We start from the raw sequence: 25,210 nt of genomic DNA on the forward strand, positions 1-25,210 counted from the left end.
AAAAAAACAATTCGTATTGAAAGTCCAGATTGAAAAAGGAAATGTTATATACGGTCAGCAGATTATTACCCACTAAAAATTGATTCGTTAGAATCTATGTATGAGCTATTTTTAAAAAAAAATATTAAATGCTGATTGGAGTTTTTTTGAATAAAGGGGATAAAGTGAGTATTAGAACATTCTTCCATAAAAATAGTACAAAGTCCAGTTTAATTTCATTGCTTTGTGTTTAATTTCATTGCTTTGAGACTTTATGCAGATGATTACATAAAAGGACTTTATCTCATTTTTTAATGCATGACTTTTACACTATGGCAGTTGAGTTAGGTACTTCTACCTGGAATATGAAACCTATATAAAATAATCAAAAATCTATTTGTATATTTTTACTTTTGATGAGAAAATTTCCAACCATCCTTTTTTTTTTTGTAAATTTTTATTAATCAAAAATTACCGACTGAGATATTTTTGCGTTGGAATTGAAAAGTGCATTTAAATCACTGTAAAATTTGGGTATTTTTAAAATAATTATTAGGTCCCCATTTTTAAAAATTGGAAAAAGAACTCCATTTCGCAATTTTTTGAATTTACTTAATTATAACTCAAGGCTAGAGCACTTAGAGTGATTAACAGAATAAGGAAATAACAAAAAACTTTGAAAGGAAGATCATCTCCCTCCTTCACACAGAGAGACATTTATTAAGGGAAATAAAGCATTATTTAAATAAAATATTTTTTTAACTGTGTTTAAACATTTTCCCAAAGGATTTAAAAGACGCATACAAACAATATAAATAAATTATGAAAAAAAATTATTGAAAATTTTCTCCACCAGTAATCAGACAAAATATTGAATTTAGATAATCTGTTTCTATTTGAAAATTTGTATTAATCTATCACCGTTTAAATTTACATTTTCAAAAAAATTAAAACTATAAAAATCTCCCACATTCGCTTAAATGCAAACATAACTGTGATACTGATATTAGTATCAAAAATTTCCTTGCTTCAAAATAAGCATTTTTCTTTTATTCTCGCATTAATGACGAAACCATTTTCAATGATCCATGATTCAAAATCTACAATTTTTCAGCCCTAATCTGAAATTTGTGGCTTACAATACATTGAACAAATCCTGCCGCAACAATCTGATTCAACTGGCTTTGTAAAAATTTACCATTGATTTTCGTACAAACATTATCAAAAATGGACAAAATCTAATTTAATATTAACTTAATATTTGTCCCGCTGTAAAGCACATTCATTTATTAAACCCACACTATCCATTCGTGACATATAAACGATCAATAAAAAACATAGAAATACCAAATAATGAAAATATAAAATATGAAAATATATAATAAATATAAAATGAATATATAAAAATAGCAAAATATAAAATATGAAAATTTATATGAGCAGTTATTCAAAATATAAATTTCAAAACATTTATATGAAAATTTATTATGAGCCAATATAAAATATGAAAATTTAAGCCTTATAAAAAGCCTTGACACAATACATAAAAATATTCAAACAGAACACAATGATAATTTACGCTCAATTTTTCAAGATAATAAAAATTTTCAAGATTTCGAGTACAAATACTTACCACATTAAGACCAAAAGTAAAAACAAAGATCTTCCACGTACAAATTCTATTCAAAATCAAATCACCAGGAAAAACAAAACATTCGAATTAAGAAATAGGTGTAGTTTCAAAATGTCAGCGAAAGGATAAATTTCTTATCCAGTTCAGTTCTGAAGAAAATGCTATAACCCGTTCCTTTAACTGTAAACGACTCACAAATCACCGGTATCTGCCTCAAATTCGAATCCAAATTCAGCCGAAGCGAGGTGGATAGTGAAAAATATTCGCTTCAATTGAGTTAGAAAATAAAGTAAACGTATCTAAATCTGGCAACACTAGAAGAATAGAAACTGACAGCAAAACATTTTTTCCACCAGAGCTCCCAAAGTCAAGTTGTAAACAAATAATCAACTCTAATTCAAACATTGACTTTCCCACTCTAACCATTACTTTCAGGGTACCAGAATTTGTACAAAAATAATAATAATAAAACCCATCGTTTTTTTATGATGGGGAATTGCAGTTAAATCTAGAAAACATGTAATATAATAAATGCAACATTTTTGCAAAAATAGTCCGATCTTGAACCTGCGAATATAGTCACCGGTAATCCAGGCGTGGAATTATTCCAAAATCTTGAAACTTCTAGTAATTCAGAAATTCCCCATTTCCTCCAGTACAAAATCCTTAACAGATATTTTCATCAAAAGAAACAACGAACCTTAGCAATTTAAATTACATTTCACCAACTTTTAGATAAAAAATAGAGCAAATAAAAATATGTCAATCAACTTATCGGTATGCCATTTGGCCATATTTTTAATGAATTACGAGTGATTATTTGTTTTTCTAAATATATTTTAAAAAGTAAACTCTCAGCTGTATGATTCATTAGAAAAAAATATAGTCCTTAAATGAGTCACCAAATATATATATAAGTAATTCATTTGTTAATAATTGTGGGGAACTATTGTATAAATAGACCGTAATTTCGTTTATTGTAAAAGAATTAATACAGATGGCGCTCCTAGAATGGTAGAAAAAAAGCGGGGGGGGGGGGGGAAGTATACCAACATGATTGATACAAACTCATAAATGTTAAAACAGGTCGCAAAGTAATATTTAATACTTTCTCTAGCATAATATTAGTAGCTGTTGATGAATTTAATTTGTAATAATAGTAGCAAAGGAAATTAATTATGGGGCGTAATACTTATTTTCAAAAAACTAGATTAAATTAACCCTTTCTAGGGTCGTGGGAAGTATGCTTCCCACCAAATTTATCAATATTTGTATGAAATTATGTAGGTTGGCATCAATTCTGACAAATTTTTTTACAAAGACAGAAATTTAGATGCTTCAGCTCTTTATCTTACACAAAATGATGTGTCTTGATTTGTTATTTAATTATTATTTAACCAAATTAATTAATTAATCAAACTAAATTTATCTAATAAGTTAAATGAATCTCTTTTCTTATTCTAATTTCAAGCTTAAAAATATTTTAACATAATGTGACTAGAAAAAAAATGGCCCTTTAAAGAATTAAACGATAAATTACTTTTAATTTTTATTTTGAATGTTCAAACTGTTTCTGTGCTTTTTAATAATTTCATTGCATATTTTAAATTTGTAAATAGAATCCCTTAGCTGCGAAGCTGTACTCTCTTATTCTTTTTGTAAGGAAAAAATAAAGGAAGCAAATGGTGACAGTGCTTCAAACTCGTTTTATGGATTTTCATTTTTTTTAAATTCAGGATAATGTTAGAGATAATATTAGATTCGAAAACTTCAGTGATGTAATCTATTTATTTTGTTATGTTTTTTTTCACAATTATTACATTTATGTCCGAAGATTTTTTTTAAAAATTAACTTGAACAATAGATTTCCCTTGACAATCATTTTCAAAAGCACATTTCCGAATTATTGGTACACTTTTGTGCTGCACTTAAATTGTTTTGCAGATAATTAAACCACATTTTTCAACAAATTTCCCTTTTTATTTTGAAGCAAAAGAACAGGGTAATCGTAATTCAGTCGTTGCTTAAAATTTCTCGTTTTATTCGTCTTACTTTTACAATATCTTGATATTGTATTCAAATTAAACAATTGATTCTGATCAACGGATGAAATTAGAAAAATAGTTATAGTTCGTAATAGTTAAATTAATCTAAAAATTAAAAGATATGTCAAAAAAAAAATGACAACAGTCATGGAACATTGATTTTGTTGGAAAGCTTCACATTTTAGGCTACGAAATAACTTTCAGTTTAATGCGCAAACGATTCCAGTTTAAATATTCACTTGCTTCTATTATTATGAGGAAAAGGAAGTAATAAATTATATTTTCAAAAATAATTTTATAAAAACACAGTTATTTGGATAATAATCATTAAAATGTTATTTAAATTATTAAATAATAAATTATATTTATAAAAATATGAAGATGTAAAATACATTGACAAAATAGTAAGATGCGGGTTTCTGTTTATTATTTGGAACAACAATATCTATGTCTGGAGACAAATGACAGAAGGTTATTTATATATTTCGAAAAGAACTAACTTTACCGATATATATTTGATACACATAAATACTTGGTGAATTTTAAATAAAAAAGTGCACTCATTGTAATATTTTTGAACGTTTTCATCATAAATATATTAAAAATGTAATATACATTAGTATTTTTCCTTTTTGACTTAAATAGCTCAAGACTATAAACTCCGCATTTAAAAATTATATTAAATTTTATTCATAATATTAATTGGCTTTATAACAAATATATTATAGAATTATAATTTATCTGAACCTATTATTGTAAAAATATGAAAATTCCTTTCCACTCTTTTCTAAGCATAATAATTAATCTTTTTTGGGAAAGAAGCATAATTCACGAACAAATAAATTTTTTATAGACTCTCACATGATAATATTAATTTTTTATACACTGGGAAATGGCACTATTTTTAATGTTTAAAAACATTTGGAAGTTCTAGAACATTTTGAATACCAGCATTCATAACATGGTCAATTATCTTCATTACTACTGTTTATTATGATTATTTTATGATTCCTCATAAAGAAACTTATCACTCAAACTATTTAAATAATCAAACCAAAATAAAAAATTGCTTAACCCTTTCTAGGTCCGTGGGAAGTATGCTTCCCTCCCCCCAAATTTATCAATCTTTGTATGAAATTATGTAGGTTTCCATAAGTTCTGACAAAATTTTTTAGAAAGACAAAAACTTAGATGCTTCAGTTCTTTATCTCACACAAAATGATGTGTGTTGATTTGTTACTTAATTATTAATGAACCAAATTAATTAATCAGTCAAATTAAATTTATCTAATAAGCTAAATGAATCCCTTTCCTTATTCTAATTTCAAGCCTAAAAATTTTTTAACATAATATGACTAAAAAAAATGGCCCTTTAAAGGGTTAACTGATACAATGTTTTGTGTGCTATCAAAGATAAGTTAGAATAAAATATGCATTGTGGGCTTAACTATTATTTAGATTGTTCAGAAATGTTATTGATAGATTTGGAATTTTTCGACTTTTAACATGAAACATATTATGAGCATGAAAATTTTTGATATAACAACCAAGAAAAAAGCATATCAATCTATTCAAAAATAATTTCACGTTTACCATTTTAATATATTTGACGGACGCATTCATAATATTGTAGCGAAAATTGCTCCTTCCGACCAAGCGCCGATGGCTCAGTTGGCTGAGGGACGCATCTCCTACTGGAGCGGAAGGTTGCGGGTTCGAATACAAGCGAGACGAACTGTCAAATTGATTTTTAATTTCAATTTGCTTTATGTCAAACTTATGTTAATTATGCAAAGTTATGCAAATTTATGTTAATTATTCTAATATATTATTTATGTAAATTCCTATTTTCTGCGGGCCTTCAAATTCTAGAAAGTTTTTCAACTGTATATAAGTAGTTTCCCAATCGGTTAGATTGGTATTAAACTCTTCACTTGATCTTGAGTGTGTTCATTTCTATTGGATTTACTACATTCACCTCATCTACGTGACAATATTCCTTAATATTCTGAACAATTCTGAAACTCTGAAGTTTAAACTCAATTGGTTTAGATAACTTTAATATACCAAATTATTATTTTTATTTAAACATAAAATAATTTCATATATGCATTAAATGCTTAAAATAATAATGAAAAAGTTTTGTTATAGCTTTGTTCTTGAAATAATTAAATGAGACAATTTCAGTTTGGAACGTCTTTATGACACCAATTTTATAAAACTTGATTGTAGAATCTTAGAATCAGTAATAATGAAGAACTGATCTATCTTTTAATTTCAGTTAAATCTACTTATTTATTTTCAACCTTTATTATTATTTTCCTTAAGAAATTGAAACAATTAATTTACAATACATTTAAATTATTTTCATTTCTTTAGTAAGTTGAAGATGATAATGAACTTTCTTGTAAAAGAATACAATTATTTCTTTAAAAACTAATATTTTAGTTTGTTATGGGCACTAAATAGAAGTCGGCGTCCTGGCATAGGGGTAGCGCATCTTCCCCGAGATCTGGGCGTCCTGCGTTCGAGTCCCGGTTTGGGCATGGTTGTTCTTCCGTTGCTCTATCTGTGAGATGTGCGAATGTGCCCTCCTGTAAAAAGGGGTTGTGCAAGCGAATGAGTGATGCGTGAGTAGCAAAGTCATGCTCTTGGCCCTAGTTGGCGCTACTAAACAAACAAGAGACGCCCCCCCCCACCGGCTGAAAATCGCTGTCTTCGAACAGCGGGCTTGTCCATGGCAAGTGCCATAAGAAACAACAACAACTAAATAGAAACCAAGATAAATATTATAATTAATGGTTATTTAACCCGTTACTATTGCTTACTTTTTCATAATTTGAAAATTATAAAAAAATTACCACATTTTCCATTCATGATATCATTGATTCTTTACTGAACAATTCCATTTCAAAATATTTTTCTTCGTTTCATTTCATTATCATATAATCGTTTAGCATGAAAAAAAAACATTCAAAATCTCCCCTTTGATACATTTTTATCGAATGTTAATGAGATATGAACGATAAAGAAACAGTAAAACTACCCATTAAATCTGCTACCTCATTAAATGAATTTTAACAGTGTAAAATCTCATTGATACTTTGAAATTGAAAAAATACTTCTGTGATAAAATAAGAAGTCAATTCGAATATATTTCTCCTCAAAATAGTACAATCATTTCGAAGAATGCGTTGGTAATTATTATCTTCTTTGTTCAGAATAATCTCGTAAATTTCTGCAGACGCTTAGAATAAAGTGTGTTTGAAATGAAAGAAAAAAAGTATGACTGGAAGATAAAATGTGTTTCGATAAACGATCGAAGTCTTTGATGGCAGTGTGACTCTAGAGGGCATAAGTTATCAATACCTCTTCCTTAATTTAAATTGTTTGTCTTGTGTTAAAAGAATTCGACTTGGTTGATTTTAGGAGATCCTTTTCAATTGTTCACTAGTTTTTAGAATTATTTATGGTGTTCCGAAGAAGTTAAAACTATGAATGAATTTATTGTTAGACTTTATATAGTTAAAAAATTCATTTAGGTTAGAAATTAAATAGATCGTAAAATAGTGATGATTCAACTTAAAGTAATTTCTGATAAATTTCATTACTAGAGAATTCTGAAATAGGTGAAAAGTTTTAAGAACCATAAGTGTAAGAAAAAGTATAGAATAAAAGAAATAATAGAATAGTAAAGAAAACACTATAGAATAGTATTATATGAAATATAATACTATTCTGTATTATTTTCTTTAACATATAAAAACAATTTAAGTTAAAATCTACCTTTAAAGTAATAATCTAAATTTTTGTATGTTGCCAAATTGTTATATTTTAAAAACAAATGTTTTAAAAATGTTTGCAAGACAACTGAAATACAAAAATATTATTAAGAATTAAAGCTTATTTTCCAATCATTTAATATTATTTTTAAAGTTTTATGTTGGAGTAAAATATATGAAATGTATTTTACTACATTTTTTTATGTATTACCTTCAAATAAAGAAAATTGTAAGTTAATTTGTGTGTAAGTTGTGGTGTGGAATATAATACCATTTAATATCACTGAAGTGGAATTATAAATCACATTAAAAGGATTTACCATCATCGGTCAAGCAAGTGTCTCTAAAAGGTAAGCATAGTTTAAAATGCTCTAAAAGTATACGATTCATCTCCAAAAACTCGTGTATTTATATTTATCCCCAAGCAAGATACATCCAAATCTCATCTCGAAGTATTTCATAATTTATAAAAGGATGCATTAAAATTTTTTAACTGGAATTTTCTTGAAATACGTCACATATTTTTGGTGCATTGTTCTTTAAAATAGAATTGGATTGTTTTGATTTTTTATAACATAGTGGCTATGGTGATGATTATGGTAGGCCAAACAAATCGTTAACATCATAACAATGTAAAAATAAAAAACTGAAAAAATATCAAATGTAAAAAATAATTCTAAAGTATTAACAAGATTTAAATTAAGGGATAAAACTTAATGGGTATTAAATTCTCAAAAATGTGGACATATGATATTTTATCAAGTAAAGATAATAAAAAATGAAATCAACGATCGCAAATTTCAAGTTATCATGTGAGAACATTATTATTTTTTAAGTCATTATTTGTTTTAATTAATTTAAGACATTGACCAGTTTAAACCAGTATGAAACAATCAAGAGACTTTTCTATCGGTCTCTATCCATCTACATATATATAATGATAATTTTTTAAAACTTTCATTTTCAATTTTCTAGCTGGCAAACACAGTTTTGAAGCTCGACCGATTTTGAGATGAAATAACAGCTATTATGACATAATTCTACGTCAACCTTTTAAAATTGCATCTGCCGTCAAAGAAGCATACGTAATAAATAAAGCAATACAGGTAAAAGCAGGTGGACCTTTTAAAAACGCATCTGCTGTCAAAGAAGTATACATAATAATAATGCAATACTGGTAAAAACAGGTACAAAAATATATGCAATTAAAAGATGATAATGAAAATTGCCATTTATGCTTTATTTATTGCCTACGTTATTTAGAGCTTCAAAATCCCCTTACCAAAACAACATAATATTCTTACATGATAAAAAAAGGTGTAACATTTTTAAAAAATTGCAAATTATGGGCATTGAAATTTTTAAATTCTGACAATATTATTTGCATACAGACATATGATAAGCACAGTAAGAGTAAAATAGTAGCTGTACTCTTAGCAACAAGTGTTGCTGAATAACTCTGGTAGGTCCAAAAGTGCTAAAATTAGTATTTTGGTTTTCTGTTCTTTTAATGAACGCCAGGATTTCACAAGAGGCTCGACAGAATCAAGTTACCGCAGTCTCAAGATTCCATTGTATCTGCTTTTTAGAATAAAGAAGCTTTTCGTCATTTTTCTTTAGATCGTACATAAAAATAGCAATAGTGGATTGAAGAATCGCTAATTTGTTTACTAGATTTGGCCATTATCTCCTTACCTAGAAAAACAATCAGCAATCAGAAATAGTTTTCTTAATTGAGAAAAATCAGTTCAGCGGACATCGGCAAAAAATTTGAAGTGAAGCACGTTATTTACCAAAAATATATTTTTACATAAAAATGCTCTTATCATTCTGAAATAGTAACAATTCAGTTTGAATTGCTGTAAATACTTTGTTATTTTAATGATAACTCGTGTTTTAACTGATTCACAATCGTAATTAAAAGAGAAACTCTGAAATCCTTTCTGACGTCTTTCAATGATTTTAATCAGTAAAAATTCTATTAGAAAATTTTAAAATAAAAAAGATAAGTTATTGCTAATAAATTTAATTGCATTTTTGAATTATATTTTCATCGATAAAAAAGAAAAATTAAATATCTAATAATATTTTTCTGCTTTATCTTCATTTCAAGAATTGGGATAAAAAAAAACTAACTCAGAGCAGTTTCCCTTCTAAAATGAATTCCTTCCAAGAAAGTACTCAGTAAAAAATCATTTAATTGAATTCACTACCCTCATTTGCAGAGGAAAGAAAGTTCAGAAGGATACTTTCCTTGGTGCCTTTATACTCTAGTTTAATAATGCAGGAAAAATAAATCCACAGTAAAATCTCCTAATAAAATCTATTATCTTATTAAATGAATTTCAGTTCAACTATAAAAATCATCTAGAAAAAATGATTCTCCTTTCAAAAATATAATATTGCTTCAATTCTTAGACATATTGTTGCACTTAAACAAAATAATGGGAAGGTATTATTTTTTGACAACCAAAGTGTGATTTTGGAAGAAAGTATAAGTAATCCTTTTGTTCAATGGCAACAATCTATTCTTATAATTCGCAAACATTTCAAATGGCCTCTGTGCCTGAAAGAAACAAAGATGTGATGTGAGGAATGGTTGGATGAGAAGTCATGACTTATAGACTACAATGGGTCTCTGGATATATTGGGTTCTGAATATCTATTTTCTTGGTTTATGTCTTTTGTCTAGTGGCAGCAAAGTTAGGGAACTCACTTTTTTGTTCGTCTGGTTACTAGTTAAAGATATTATTTATGGTGTTTGGCAGAAGTTGGATTCATGGAAGGAGTTTGGTCCAATCCCTCACTTTATATTGTTTGAACTTTAAACAGCTAGAGGAATTTATCAAATTGTTTGATGTTTCATACTACTACTTTTATTTAAAAAATTACTTGACTAGGTAAAAAAATTACTTACTACTTATTTAATTTATTGCTTACTTTTAATTCTTAAAAGATGACTTTAATAAATGGGTTAAAGCTTTATCTAATCTAGACTGATAAAAACTTCTGACTTACTGTCTAATAAAAATTTAAATCCTGAAACTATAACAATAACTAAATTTTAATAGTTATTAAGATATCCCAATACTTTAATCTCAGCAACGTCGAAACTATAAATCTATTTACAATTACTTTCAATTCTATAACTAAATTATTTTTTATGCTTGTTAAAAGCGTTATTAGCCATTTTATACCTTCTCCATTAAAATCTTTTGCAGAAAAACATTCCAATTAATGTATTTTTATCAAAATTTAATGTGGTCAAAATTTAATGGCAAATAAACCGTAACCTCTTCATTAAATTTTGTTGCCAATAACGTTAATAATTATTATTCTATTTAAATCAGACTGCTGCTTTCAGTTTTTTAAATCATTTTCTGAGATAAAATGAATGAATGAATTTCGTTCATTGCAGTAAAGCCCAAAAGCAATTGTTTTGAAGAATACATTAATAAATTATGTTGTTCATTATCGAGAACAGAAGCTTAAAATCTCTACAGATGAATGGAATTACATATGTCTAAAAAGAAGGAAGATTTGATATGAAGACGAAAATGTAATGTTTAAATAAAAATCGTGCGTCTGTTAAAGCGATGATAACCCTGAACCTATGATTTCTCTAAGCGCCAATTTTCCTAATTAAAGTTATTTGTCATTAAAAAAATTTATTCCAATACTTCTTAGGAGTTTCCTTTAGTCTGTTTACTAGTTCCTAGGATTCTTTATGATATTTAAATTAAGTTAAGAAGTTAGTGGAATAAACTAGTCAATATCTCTCAAATAGTCACGATTTATAAGAATTTTTGTCTTTGAAACGTCCTTCTAAGATGTTTCTTAGAGTATAGATCTTTAAAAGTAACTGTTAAAGTCATATTAACTTCATAAGGCTATGATGATTTAATGAAAATTTAAATGGGAAAATGTTTAACATAAGTGCTTATTCAAATCTCAGAAATTTCTGAAAAAAAAATCTAGTGAGGAAATGAAATATGTTAATCATGTGAAATATGAGAACATGACCTAAATCATAAGTATTGTAGTAACAGAAAATATATAAAGAAATATTTTAATAAATAATAAATATTTTAAGTTATAAAAGCCATTTAGTTTCATTTATATAATTAAAATAACTAAAAAAAAGGTATAATATTTATTATTTTAAAAACATTAATTAAACAGAAACTACTAAACGTAATAAAATATTCTAGAAGATTTCTCCACATATTCAGAATGAAACTTGTTATAAATTTTTAATGTTACTCTTTAAGTATGAATTGATCAATACAATTTCTTGTATGTTTGACTATAACTATAATTGCTGTATTTAATATAGTTATTTAATATAACATGGAATAAAAAAAGAAGGATATTAAGTAGGATTATTTGTGTGCTGTGAAATTATGAAGAGTATAGTATCTGATCAGGATTGTCAAGCTCATAATTAAATGCTAAGCACTTGCATTGATTAATTTATAAAGATGAAACTTAAGATAATCTCTTTCAAGGAAGGACTTATACTTTCTGTACAGAACCCCCTGGGGGGCACCTCGAAATGAGGATGAGATGCTTCCAGTATGGTGGTTGGAACTCGCTTGGGATCTGGCACCTCCCATCGATGTACTTCCTTCGGGAAGGGTTGTATCGTTGCCGGTGATGGTCCTAAGGACTCAACCACAGTTCCCGCCAATGTTGCTGTTGCGGCGATCCGGTCATTCAGTATTCTTTTTCCGTGTGCTTTCGGGCTGGTCGGAAAGTCAGTGATATGACTTACTTTCTATACAGAGGCTTTAAAATTTCTGTTACCCAAAATTTAGCATTCAGTTACAAATGTGATGTTAAATATGCATACCAAATTTCAGCAATACAGCTCTGAGTTGCCACATTTACAAACAGCTGAATATCTTCTGCAAACTTTGTCCAAATTTCAAATATGATGTTAAGACATCATATACCGAATTTCATAGCTCTATTGTAATAGACTTGTGAGTTATCTTATTTCCTATGCGAAAGAAAAGAATACTTTAGAATATTTTTAGAGTCGGAAAGGTCTGAAATGGAAATCTGTCACACTACCGAGGTTGAACTGATGAATTTTTAATGATAACAAAGTATTCTTTTTATATTTCCTATACAAGTGAGTTTAAAAAATATTCATAACAATAATTTATTAACTTTTCATAATTCAAGAAAAAGAAAATATTCGTAATGTATATTTATATCAGCATATAGTAAAAAAAAAACCAACAATTAATTGTAGATTCCTCCTACACTGTAATTTCATGAAAGGAAATGAAAAAAAAAATAACCTTTTCATAATAATTTTCATTTTAACATTAATTCTATTCGTGATGATATCTTATGAAATGCATAACACAGTATTTGATTCCATAACATTACATTCGTTTAGTGCAGTAAAAGTAATTGAAATATTTGATAGTTTCCATGATGAAGTCTGAGAAATTTACTGAGGTACAAAACATGAATTAAAACAAAATTCCTCATTAAAATACGCTTGCTTCTCTTATTAAACGATATTTCAGTTCAACAATAACAATTATTTTGAAAACTGTTTTTTTTAAGCCTCAATATTGATTAAGGTCTGAAAATTTGTCTCCACTTTATACTAAGACAAAGAAAAAGTATCCCATCTCAAACAAGCTAAATAACCAATTCATACAATGCGGAAGAATAATTCGGTTCTTTGTCCCAAGATCGATTTTTATGATTCCATAGACAATTCGAAAAAATTCTGTCCCTGAAAGGAACAAAGATTTCATGTGGAAACAAGAGCAAAAGGTTCGATGAAAGGAAAGGTCGTAAGCCCCAGAAATAAATAGTCCAGAACCTACTGTTTCTGAGTTCATCCGTTTTCCTAATTTAGATCTTATGTCTTGTAGCAGAGAAAACTGTGGAATAAGAAATTTTCTTTTTACTTTCTTGTATGTATCTCATATGTATACAATGAAAAAATACTATAATCGTCAAAAAATTCGAACATGAAATTTTGACGAATCTCAATGTTTCAAGCCTCCTCTAGTCTGAAAAACACATTTTTCAATTTATGTCCGTCTGTGAAATGGTACCACAAAAGTGCTTTAAGCTAAAGGAGGGAAATACGATATATGTTCTAAAATCTTGACGAATCTCAATGTTTCAAACCTCCTCTAGTCTGAAAAACACATTTTTGAATTTATGTCTGTCTGTGAACATGGTACCACAAAAGTGCTTTAAGCTAAAGGAGGGAAATACGATATATGTTCTAAAATCTTGACGAATCTCAATGTTTCAAACCTCCTCTAGTCTGAAAAACACATTTTTGAATTTATGTCTGTCTGTGAACATGGTACCACAAAAGTGCTTTAAGCTAAAGGAGGGAAATACGATATATGTTCTAAAATCTTGACGAATCTCAATGTTTCAAACCTCCTCTAGTCTGAAAAACACATTTTTGAATTTATGTCTGTCTGTGAACATGGTACCACAAAAGTGCTTTAAGCTAAAGGAGGGAAATACGATATATGTTCTAAAATCTTGACGAATCTCAATGTTTCAAACCTCCTCTAGTCTGAAAAACACATTTTTGAATTTATGTCTGTCTGTGAACATGGTACCACAAAAGTGCTTTAAGCTAAAGGAGGGAAATACGATATATGTTCTAAAATCTTGACGAATCTCAATGTTTCAAACCTCCTCTAGTCTGAAAAACATATTTTTCAATTTATGTCTGTCTACGAACATGGTACCACAAAAGCGTTTTAAGCTAGAGGAGTGAAATGTGATATACATGTTCTTTACATAATATTTTCAGATTTCCTTCAAATTTTGAACAAAATACATTCCGAGCAATTATGTCTGCCCGGCTGTACGATTATAATTTAACACTATAACACAAGAGAAGACAGATAAATTTAGCACACAAATCTAAAATGAATGATATGTTTCAAATTTGGAATTAAAATCGGGGTGATCGTCTGTCCCTCTATTCTTCGGCAGGCATATAAACACCGTAATATAACACGATAATAACTAAGAACTTTTACTAATGAAATTTGGTCCATAGTTTTAGAATTTAAACTATAAGTCTTTGTCAAATTTTGAACCATATCTCTGAATGGATTGATCGTAACAAATAAATGAAATTTGTTACTTGATCCTGTGACTTAAATTGCAGTTTCGTATCAGATTTGGATTACAATTGGTTCGAAAAGTATCCAAAGTTCGATCTTCTGGTATTTGTGTATCAATCACATATCAGAGATTAATCGCCAAAGATGGCATGCAATTTCATTTTTCCGCAACTATTTCTCACCCGTGACATGCAATTAATAATATGCAAGTATATTTATTAGAAAAAAAAAGCGAGCAACATTTGAAAGGACCACTCCAGCTGGTTTAATTCAAAAGATTGATTTATAGATCTTTGAAGTGAAATTTATGTAAAGAAAACTAAAATTATGTAAAGATGGTGAAATTAATCATTGTTTTTGATAGATATCTATGTAGATATTTCTTTTATAAACAAACATCAACACTTTCAAAGCAATTCATAATATTGCCTTCACTATAAGGTGATGAATTTTATATAATATCAGTCACTACCCGACAATATTTTATCCATTATTGAAATGAAAAGAAAATACTTTATCAATTATTCAATTGTGAATAATCCTCTAAGATATGTAATTTAAAAATGCCCACTTAATCATTATTATCCTAACAAAAATTTGTAACGAATCAATGATGTCCATAAATGCACCATACAATTTTATTAAAATTTTGATCATAAAATGTAATTCCATTCAAAGATTTCTTATGTACGATATTACCAAAAAGTTCAATTTTCATATTTATGCCTTTTTTGTTAGAGTTTAAATAACTTTAGTAAAGAATTACGAATTCTTTGTTTTATTATAATGTTTAATTTTAAGTTATGATAATTTTTGCTTTGTAAGTTATCATGCGAATATGTTTAATCCCATTACAATCTTTTGACAATTACATAAGTTTCATTTTTTAATTAATGGTGATGTAATCCCTAAGTCCCTAGAACTTAAGATTCATTATTTTCTTTATAGAATCCATTCCAGTTTTGATAGAAATAAATATTAATGCTTCGAACATTTAATTTTATTTAAATATAATTTTTTATGTACATAGAAGCTTAAAACCTAAAAGATATTAAAGAATAATTAATGAATAAACATAATTATTGAATTAATGAATAAAACATAATTATTCATTCATAATTTTTTCATAGATATCAGTTTTAAATAATTAAGGAATAAAACATAATTATTCAATCATAATTTTTTCATAGATATCAGTCTTAAATAATTAATTCCTCGACTTTGTGAATCCAATATCTATTAAAACAAACTTATGTTTTTTAGAACTGCTCTTCGTTTTACAATGCTCATACGTTTTATTAAGTAATACGTAATTCCATATCTAAGTGCCTATTTCTTTTCTGTTATTTAATAAGTTGAATTGAAAAAGCTTAGTTCCTTTCGAACACGCTAAACATTTTTAAGGGTTTTATTAAATGCAACACACCTAATAAATTTAAGCATAAAAGAATAAAGTCCCCTGCTGAAAAGTAATCTCACACTAAATTCTTCTTATTCAATAAATCATCTTATGTAAGATATAAAATTTAATAAAAGATTCCACGGACATCTTAATTTCATTATCTAATCAATCATAGAACAAATTTTCTCTTTTGTTCCTTCTTTATCTTCAATTCTTTTACTAAGAATTCCTATTAAGGATTTAAGTCACCGTTCTCTTTCTTATTCAATAAAAACGGATTCGAAATATGAATCCAGAGATGCATTTTTATCCCAATTTAACGGCATAAGAATTATAAAAAGATACTAAAACACCTCGTTAAATTCTACTATCTTATTAAATGGATTTCAATTCGACAAAAGTAATTACCTAGAAAAACATTTTAGAAAATCCCATGCTGCTGTCTTTTTTCGAATCAATATATTCTAATAACACAAATTATTTAAAAAATGTCTCATATCAAAAGAGGGAATAAGCAATTACATTTTAAAAAGCATAAGAAATTACTAAGTGGAGTATAAGATCGTAACATTAGGCAGATAATTCGAATTTCGCTTATCTTAAAAGAAGAAAACTTTACTGGTAACGAAAATATATAATTAAAAGAAAAGTCGTATGACAGTGAAAGCAATGAGACTCCTGAGGTTTTCCCAATGTGTATACTTTATTATTTTATGTTTATAGTGGGAACGAATGTGGGGAAAAATTTCTCTTTAGAAGCCCTTGAGAATTTTCTTTTCATTTATCTGTTTACCGGATATTAATGAAATGAATTACTACAAAGGTTTTCTATCTTTTCGATTGTTTAAAATGCTTGCTGAAAATATAGAAGAGACAACGTTTAATTGAAGATATCTCAACAAAATTAAAAACAATATGTCGATTCAATTCTAAGAAATTTCAGACAAATCCAACAATGATGAAATTTGGTATTTGGTTCCCGGAACTACATAACACTATTGGAACGGAATTTATACGAAAGAATTTGAATTAGATTTTATTTATGTGGTTTTCTATAAGAAAATTCTGCTAAAATGTATAATATGAGAAAAACGACATTGCAGACTTAAAATAGAAATAAAAAGAGTAACATGCAAATTCTTATGAATAATTATTTTTATATTCACGTCACATTTTTCTAAAGGATAAAATAAAATTATGATTTTATCGATAGAAGTTGGTATTATTCAAGATAGAAATGTGTTATTTTCTTTCTTCTTCGGATACACTGCTCTGTGACATAAGAAAAGAAATAAAAGTGGGAAAAACATGAAGAGAACAAAAATTAGTTGCTAGTTACAAGATATTTCTCCCAAACAGTTTCTGTCTAACTAGGAGGATATGACATGTAACCTCAGGAAGAAGTTTTCGCGTAAATTACTTTACAGAACTTAATTAAAAAATTCTTCTCGAAATTAAAACTCAACTCTGTTGTTCTTCGCAAGATGATTAAACTTAAAAGAGGTTACATTTTGAAGCAATGTCTGAAGAAAAGAAACAAGTGTGTGGGAAAAATTCTGAAGAAAAACAACGGTATTTTCCTTAAACTAATAATGAACTATGTGTTTACTTTGTAAAAAAGTGGATTTTTCTCCAGGCTGTTTTGTTTACTTACGCTGGACAATCTCATTTTTTCGTTTCGTCTTAAATAAAAGAACACTAGAAAACAATATAAGAACATAATTTTTTGGGACATGAAAGTCGTTTATCATCTAAAGGAATACATACTCGGTAGGGGTTTTTTTTTCTCATTAAATGAAATCTGGTGATTTTATTTATTAATATATTAGTAGCTGATATAATCCGGGTTGTGCGAGTTCGAAATTCTTTCATGTATAATATTTTTTTTAACTTAGAAACTACTTTGTATAAAATATTATAATATATAAAACCCTCGAAAGACATATGTATCGAAATACAAGAAAATGTTTTTAAAAAATAGTGGTAGAGTAGCTTAAATTCTGATCGTTTCTCAACAAGGGAAATCCCTACAAATTTCCTTATTCCAAAATTATATGAGTTATATTTTCTAAAAAAATCATAACAATGCAAAGAATAGTTGCCAAAAATAAAGTTGTTATCGTTATAAAGGTAAATTCTTTAATTTAAAGTGGTATGAATTCATTTCAGAATTACTTTCTTCGAAATCCCTGAGAAAAAAATCATAAAATATTTGCTAGTTTGTCTGAGTCTGAAGCCACCATTGTCATCGAACATTTTTTGAATTTTCTCTCAGGAGTTTTGATTTTATGGATATGTTTTAGCGATTGACAAATTAGGGCATTGTTATATCGTTACTTTGAAAATAAAATAAGAGAACCTCTTAAATAGAAAGTATTTATTGAAACAAAACAAAAATTTAAAAAATAGAGTAGAGATTTTAAAAATAAAATAAATTTAAATGCGTTTCATTTTTTTAAAACAATTAGTATCAATTAAAAGAAATATTTCTGAAAAAATTGAATTGAAATTTTGAATTTCAAAATGATTTTAAAACATATTTTATACTCATTTCCAATGATGTTATTATACAAAAAGGCAACATTGTGATTAAATTCTAACTAATTGAATAAATTATTATTTTTTTAATTTTGAAAAGTTAGAAATATTTCTTCTTTTTTTTAAATAATAACTGAACAAAATTTTATTGAATTGACCCCACTTGTTTAGTAGGAAAAGTGAACCATACGTGCATAAATGCATACATAGCCACTATGACTTCTATTTATATTAACAATATTCCCTTTGTACGATCAGCTAGTTTGCCAGGGATATAGTTTTTCTATTTTCAATTAAATCCTTATGTGTAATTTAACATTCATGGTTCCCTGAATAAAATGCTTTTAAGCATCAGATTGAGACAGATAACAAAAATGTTATTTTATTTGCCTTTTATTTTGGATTTTATATATATATATATATATATAAGCAATATTTAAAGAATCAAGTCTCATAGTGCTACTAATAAAACATAAATAATTTTTTCTAACTTTCCCGATATTGTAACTAGTTTCTTATTTTTCACATAAATTATCCAGATATTAAATAGAATTCTTCATCCTTAGCTTACAAAAATAAATGAAAATGATGCAACGAAGTATTTTGACGGAACAGTGAAAACATTTTGAACTTCATTTTAACAATAAAATCAAATATTAAAAATTATGCAATGGAATACTTTTAAAAAGTTACCAAAATTCGTGAATAACTTGTACTATAATTAAATTATATCATTTAAAAGACATTTTACTAGTGACACAAAGGAGATAAAAATTTTTGGTAATGATATTCAATCTTCTTTAGCCTCTGTTTATGAAATAAAGAAATGAAAAAGATTTTATTTTTGAGAATTGTACAAATGGCAGAGGTTGTATTTGAAAGATGATTATAAAAATCTAATAAATATTTCATGGAATTAAAATTGTAAGTCATTTGGTCTCAGTTTGTTAAAGGTTACAGTTAAGGTGGCTTCTTATTTAAAATTATTATTCTTATATAAACTTCTTATTTATTTAATCAGTGTTTTAATTAATTAAACATGAATTTAGAACATACAGCCATGTATTAATGATTTATATCATTGAAAACAACAGCAAACAATAATTTACAAATTTTATATACATTTCATGTTGATTAAATCTACGAGAAATAATTATGTTGTAAATATGAACAAAATTTATGTCGTGCAATTTCCTGTTTTAAATGCCAGTATATTGTAAGCTATGAATTCCTACGGGATTTTAAAAGTCACAATAAATAAGAAAGAAGGCAATAATAAAGAGCAAATATTTTTACGGCGCACAAAAGTCTTCTTTATTATTTTCTACATTTGCTTTTTTTGTTAGAAAATTTTCTTCTGTTAGTATTAAGCGTTGGCGAAAATAAATACTCAGCATCAGATATTTTTTCCCAATACTAAGAGGGAAAAAAAATCTTATCCGGAAAGCTGAATGCTCTTAAGTACACTTTTCCATTATATCCCTGGTCACAACCAAACTATATCTAAGCAAAAGGGAATCATTTTGTCTCATTTCTGTCTCTCCCATAGGTACCAACTTTCCGTTTTCTCCCTCGAGATACCGTGGTTCGGTGTGCTTGTCTTATAATAGAAAATTGCACGGATATAAAACACCGTGAAGAGTTCCCTGGGGGGAAACAATTCAACTCGATATGCTTCTTGATGTTCTTCATTAAGAAAAAAAAATCAAAAATAGAACCCAATGCCTTTGCTTTTAATTTTAAAATTATTAGCTGGGATGGATTTAAACAAAAGAACGAAATAATTTTTTCATAGAAAAGAAGTGAAATCAGTTTTGTTTATCTACATAAAATTAGATCTCGTTCATTTAAACCACACTAAGTTTTATATGATTTATAAATAGGCATATCAAACGAATTAATAGAAAACTCGATTAGTGAAGATATAATTCAGAGGAAAAGAATAATCAAAGCTAAACTATTACACTCATTTAAGATTGTCATTAAATTTATTCCGTATTATGCTCTCAGAAATGCAATCAAATCATCTAGTTTATAAATCTTTCCCTTGCAGGGCTTAGCCTTTTCAAAGAATTACATTCAATATTTTATAGAGGACTTAAAAAGAAAATTACATCTGAGAACTTAATTTTTACAATTCTTCGTTTGTTCTTTTACTATTAAAGAATTGTTTAAAAGGTTCCAATAAAATATACTTTTGATTCTTATTTGTATGATAATTTGTCTTCTGACTTCAAATAGATATAAAAAAATCTTAAAATAATTCATGCAGATAAAAGAAAAAAAAAACAGTTTTCTACGATTTTATATCAAACAAATATTTTATTTTCATACACTACTTACTTTTTTGCGCCTATGCTAGGAGGGACTAATTTCACAGAAGTATGGAAAAATGAAGTATACTGGAGGAGAATTTTACATTTTACTCATAAATATTATAAACTCTGATTCATAGCAGAATTAAATGGTGCAGCAAACATTAATAAACCATAAAATTGAACTAACTTTATAAATAATTAACAAATATGTTTGAAATTAAATAATATTTAAAACTATAAGCGTAAAAAAAAAGAACTGGATGAATAACATTTGATGGTACGAAGGTAAAAAAAAAATACTTAACTTAAAAAATAGCTTCAAAAATGCTCTCATCTTAGTCCAATTTTTCCTTCTTTGGTTTAAATTCGTACACAGGCGACAGTCTCGGGTTTCTGAAGTGAACCGTATTATGTTATTTCTTCAATACAACATAGATATACGTTTTTTTTAAAAACGTGATTTTTTTAAACCGTTTAATTGAGAAGAAAACAAATGAAATTCAACATATGAATTTATAATTATTTTAAAACTGAACATTAGCTGCCTAACTATGCCTGTAAAATTTTCAGTTTTATAAATATGTATGGCGAGATCCACAAGTAGGTAGTTCTAGGACTTCGTAGTCGGGACGATTGATGAGTGCAACGCAGTTTCTGATAATATGCGGCACTACATTGTCCAATATATACTATAATTTTTATTTTTCAACGAATTTTTTCGGGTGGGATAATTTGAGGGTACATATCTTTATATATGCTGAATAAATACAATGTATCCAAGACAAAAAGGAAAGGTTAGAAACTTTATAAGAGAATTATGTGTTTGCTGAGAGTTAACTGATTTCGAAGAATCCAATTAATCCATTTCTAGTAACAATAAAGCATGAAATAACTGATTTAATTCTAACAGCATAGCACTGAGCAAGTACAGAACTGAGTCCAATAAATTGCCAAGTAGTTATAAAAGATACTGGCTTTTACATTTCTTAATGATAGCAAAAGTGGGCGGAAAGTGTTCAGCGCACGCATGAAATGCTGTTACCACAGACTACAATTACTTTTAATTAATAAATATAAGAATATGTCATCTTACCACAAATCTTATCTTCCACAAATGGAAAAAGAACTGATCGGCCCTTTTGCTATTATCCTATATCTCTGATTATTTTGAAATGTTTGAAATGTCTAAATGTTAAAATATTTATCTCTATAGGCAGAAGTGTGTGTTTTATTACTTTAAGAAATTTACTGCATCTACGAGGGCTGATCCAAAAAAAAAGATTACAAGGCAAAAGAAAAATGCCTTATCAACAATTAACACAGGATTACAAATGGTAAGTAAGAGACATATGTGGCGGTAACTTCTCTATATAATCACCAAACCTGTTGAGGCATTTATCACTCCGCTGGACCAATTTGTTTAATCCGTCTTGGTAATAATCAGGTCACTGGCTATTGAGCCAGTTCTCGGGACCTTTTTGAACATCGCCATCTGATATGAACCTTGTTTCGGATAAGTGTTTCTTCAATGCCGGGAAAAGGAAATAGTCACTGGGAGCCAAATCTGGGCTGTAGGGGGGATGGCTCCAGACCACCCACCTAAACGTTTCCAGCAATCTCTCTGACCGCTTCAAAAGAATAACACCATTTCGCCACCTGTTGTCTACTCGTTGCTTCGTCTCCGTACACTTCAGCGATTTGTCTGTGAATGTCCGATAGGGACACATTCTTGGCCCATAGAAATCGTATCACGGCTCTCATCTCTGTGCGAGACCACTGCTCTAGACTTCTTGCCATTACTGTCACTGTTTCAGGTCTTAGCACTAACACTATCTGCTCGAACGACCGGTCTAAGACAACTAGCGCCATCTGTCTCCACTCTGGATAACAATATTCCCATCCACAATTTCTACTTTCCAAATATTGCTGCTTGTAAACTTTTTTTTTTAGATCACACGTCGTAATAAAATTCTTCATCTTTTAAGTTCCTAATCATTTTTATTTACCAATTATATATTTAAATTGTTTGATAAACTTTTAGAATTCTTTTTATTTACATTTTTTCAAACGTAAAATAGGAACAAATAATTAGTAGAGATGAAAATTATATTACCTGACATCTGAAAAATCTGAAACTGAAATATCTTATTTGCATATGAAATTCTATCAGATTGTCAGGTTGATACAATTATATTTATATTTTATTCAAGGTTTGCGAGTTTTTTTTAACCAAAAATTAAAATAACAAGAATTTCTTTTTCTTACTGTTTCAGACGTAATTAAATAAATTACATTTTCATTCAAAATTAATGAGTATTCTTGAATAAAAATTAATTCAATTTTTCATTCTGGATTTCCACGGAAGTAAATTAATCAACTAATTTATTATTTGGAAAATACTCAAAATAAAATTTTATTCTTCCCCCTAAAATCTTTCCTTAAAAGAAAACATAGTAACTTCTGTTCTATTTATTGTTCTTTGTTAATCAACAAAGATTAAGGAAAATGTCATTGCTTTAAAATTCCGTAATACAAACAAAATTTTTTTTTTAAAGTAACCATTATTCTTGTCGCTAAAATATTTGCCATAAATAAAGTGATGAGCACAGATATTACTAAATTTTCAAAAACATTGACAGGAATTGAAAAAAATAAAAATAATAATAGCCCCTGATAAAACTTAGAAATCTATAATACAATTATTTAGGTAAAATGATTTTTGAAATTTGACATTTTTTTACAATCAAAAATTAAAAACCACATGAATATTGAAAGGTGAATGTTTTTAGGTTGTAGTTTATCAAGATAATTATACTAGTTTCAATATTAAGATAACTTTAAGATATAAAAAAAATCAAAATAAAGGCATTCTTAAGCATGAATTTTCATTGTAATGCAGATTTATTTTTTTATATCAGTTGAAAAAAGTATTTTGATGCTAACAAAACTAAAATTCTAAAAAGCAAATTTTTTAAGAAATTAATAGCGTAAAGAAATACTAATTAAATAAATGAGCAGGAAATGCGGCACACGGTCTTTAATCTCTCACTTTCAAATTGAAGAAAAAATAAGTAGTGAAGTTTTATTTGTTTTGAATACAGAAATACTTAAAAACATAATTTTGGGGGAAGAATTTTTGCCTAGGATTATGCATTAAATTTAAATAATAATAACACTAAAAATGTCTATGTATGATAATATAATAATATACTGTATATGTGTATTATTATATTGAAATATAATACACATTATTACTTTGTCAACTAATTGTATATTTATGTTATTTCAAAATATTACGAGATGTTTTTTAAGTAAATTTCGCTTTGAAATTCGACTGCTGCCATTCAGCCCATGTGGCTTGAGAAATTGCATTTACTGACTGACCACTGGCGCCATAACAAAAAAAATCTAACGGGTTTATATCCTATTTGTGAGTATTTGAAATACCTTAGAACAATTGAAAATCCTGCCGATTCTGAAATACACTCTGTTGTGTCGTTTTCTGAATATAAATAATGTAAAAGCGACTGAAATCAATCAGCATGAATTTACGAAGAAAACATTATGAGCAAAAGAATGGTAAGAAAATAAAAATATTTAAATATGGTCGCAAGAATAAGCATGATGAGGAACGAAGTGTGAGATGTTCAGTCACTATTGAAGATTTAATTCAAAAAATTGATTGTAAAGCTAACGAGAAAAAGAAGTTTTATGATTTCATCTTTATTTAAAGTTTTTCTTCAAATAATAAGAAGTGTTCTTTATGAAATTGTGACACAATATTTAAATTGTAAAAAGTTTTTATCACGCTAAGTATTGAATGTAGACAGTGTTGTATGTACAAATTAAACGCTTATTTATCGCGTTGACTTTGATTAAGTAATACAGTAATTTTGGTGATGAGTTTTTAGTCAAACCGTGAGATATTCATTCAATATCACCCAAAAAAATAAAGCTCAAGTAAACAATTTCAGCCCGAAAAATCATGTGTATTTTAATCTGAAGTAGAAAAGGGGATGTGATTTGTAGAATTTTTGCACATATTGATACATTAAATCTTGAGTCTTAATGTGCGACCTTAACTAAACTGCATCATTTAATCCAAAACAAAAAGCATGACATTCTGATTAAATAAATTAATTTGTCCAATAGCAATACCCGTCCACATGTGGCTAATCATACCCGAAACAACATCACATCATTTAGCAGGAGACAACTCGATCACATCACTTTCCGTACAATACTGATCTAGCACCCAGTGATTACCACAATCCCTACATTTAAAAAAACATCTTGGCAATATTGATGACCTGAAAAGGCCGTGCTGCAGTGGTTATCAAATCAGATTCAGGTTTATAAAAGATTAAATTCAAACCCTGGTTA

The sequence above is a fragment of the Argiope bruennichi genome, chromosome 6 (genome assembly GCF_947563725.1).
Source record: "Argiope bruennichi chromosome 6, qqArgBrue1.1, whole genome shotgun sequence".
Classification (NCBI taxonomy): domain Eukaryota; kingdom Metazoa; phylum Arthropoda; class Arachnida; order Araneae; family Araneidae; genus Argiope; species Argiope bruennichi.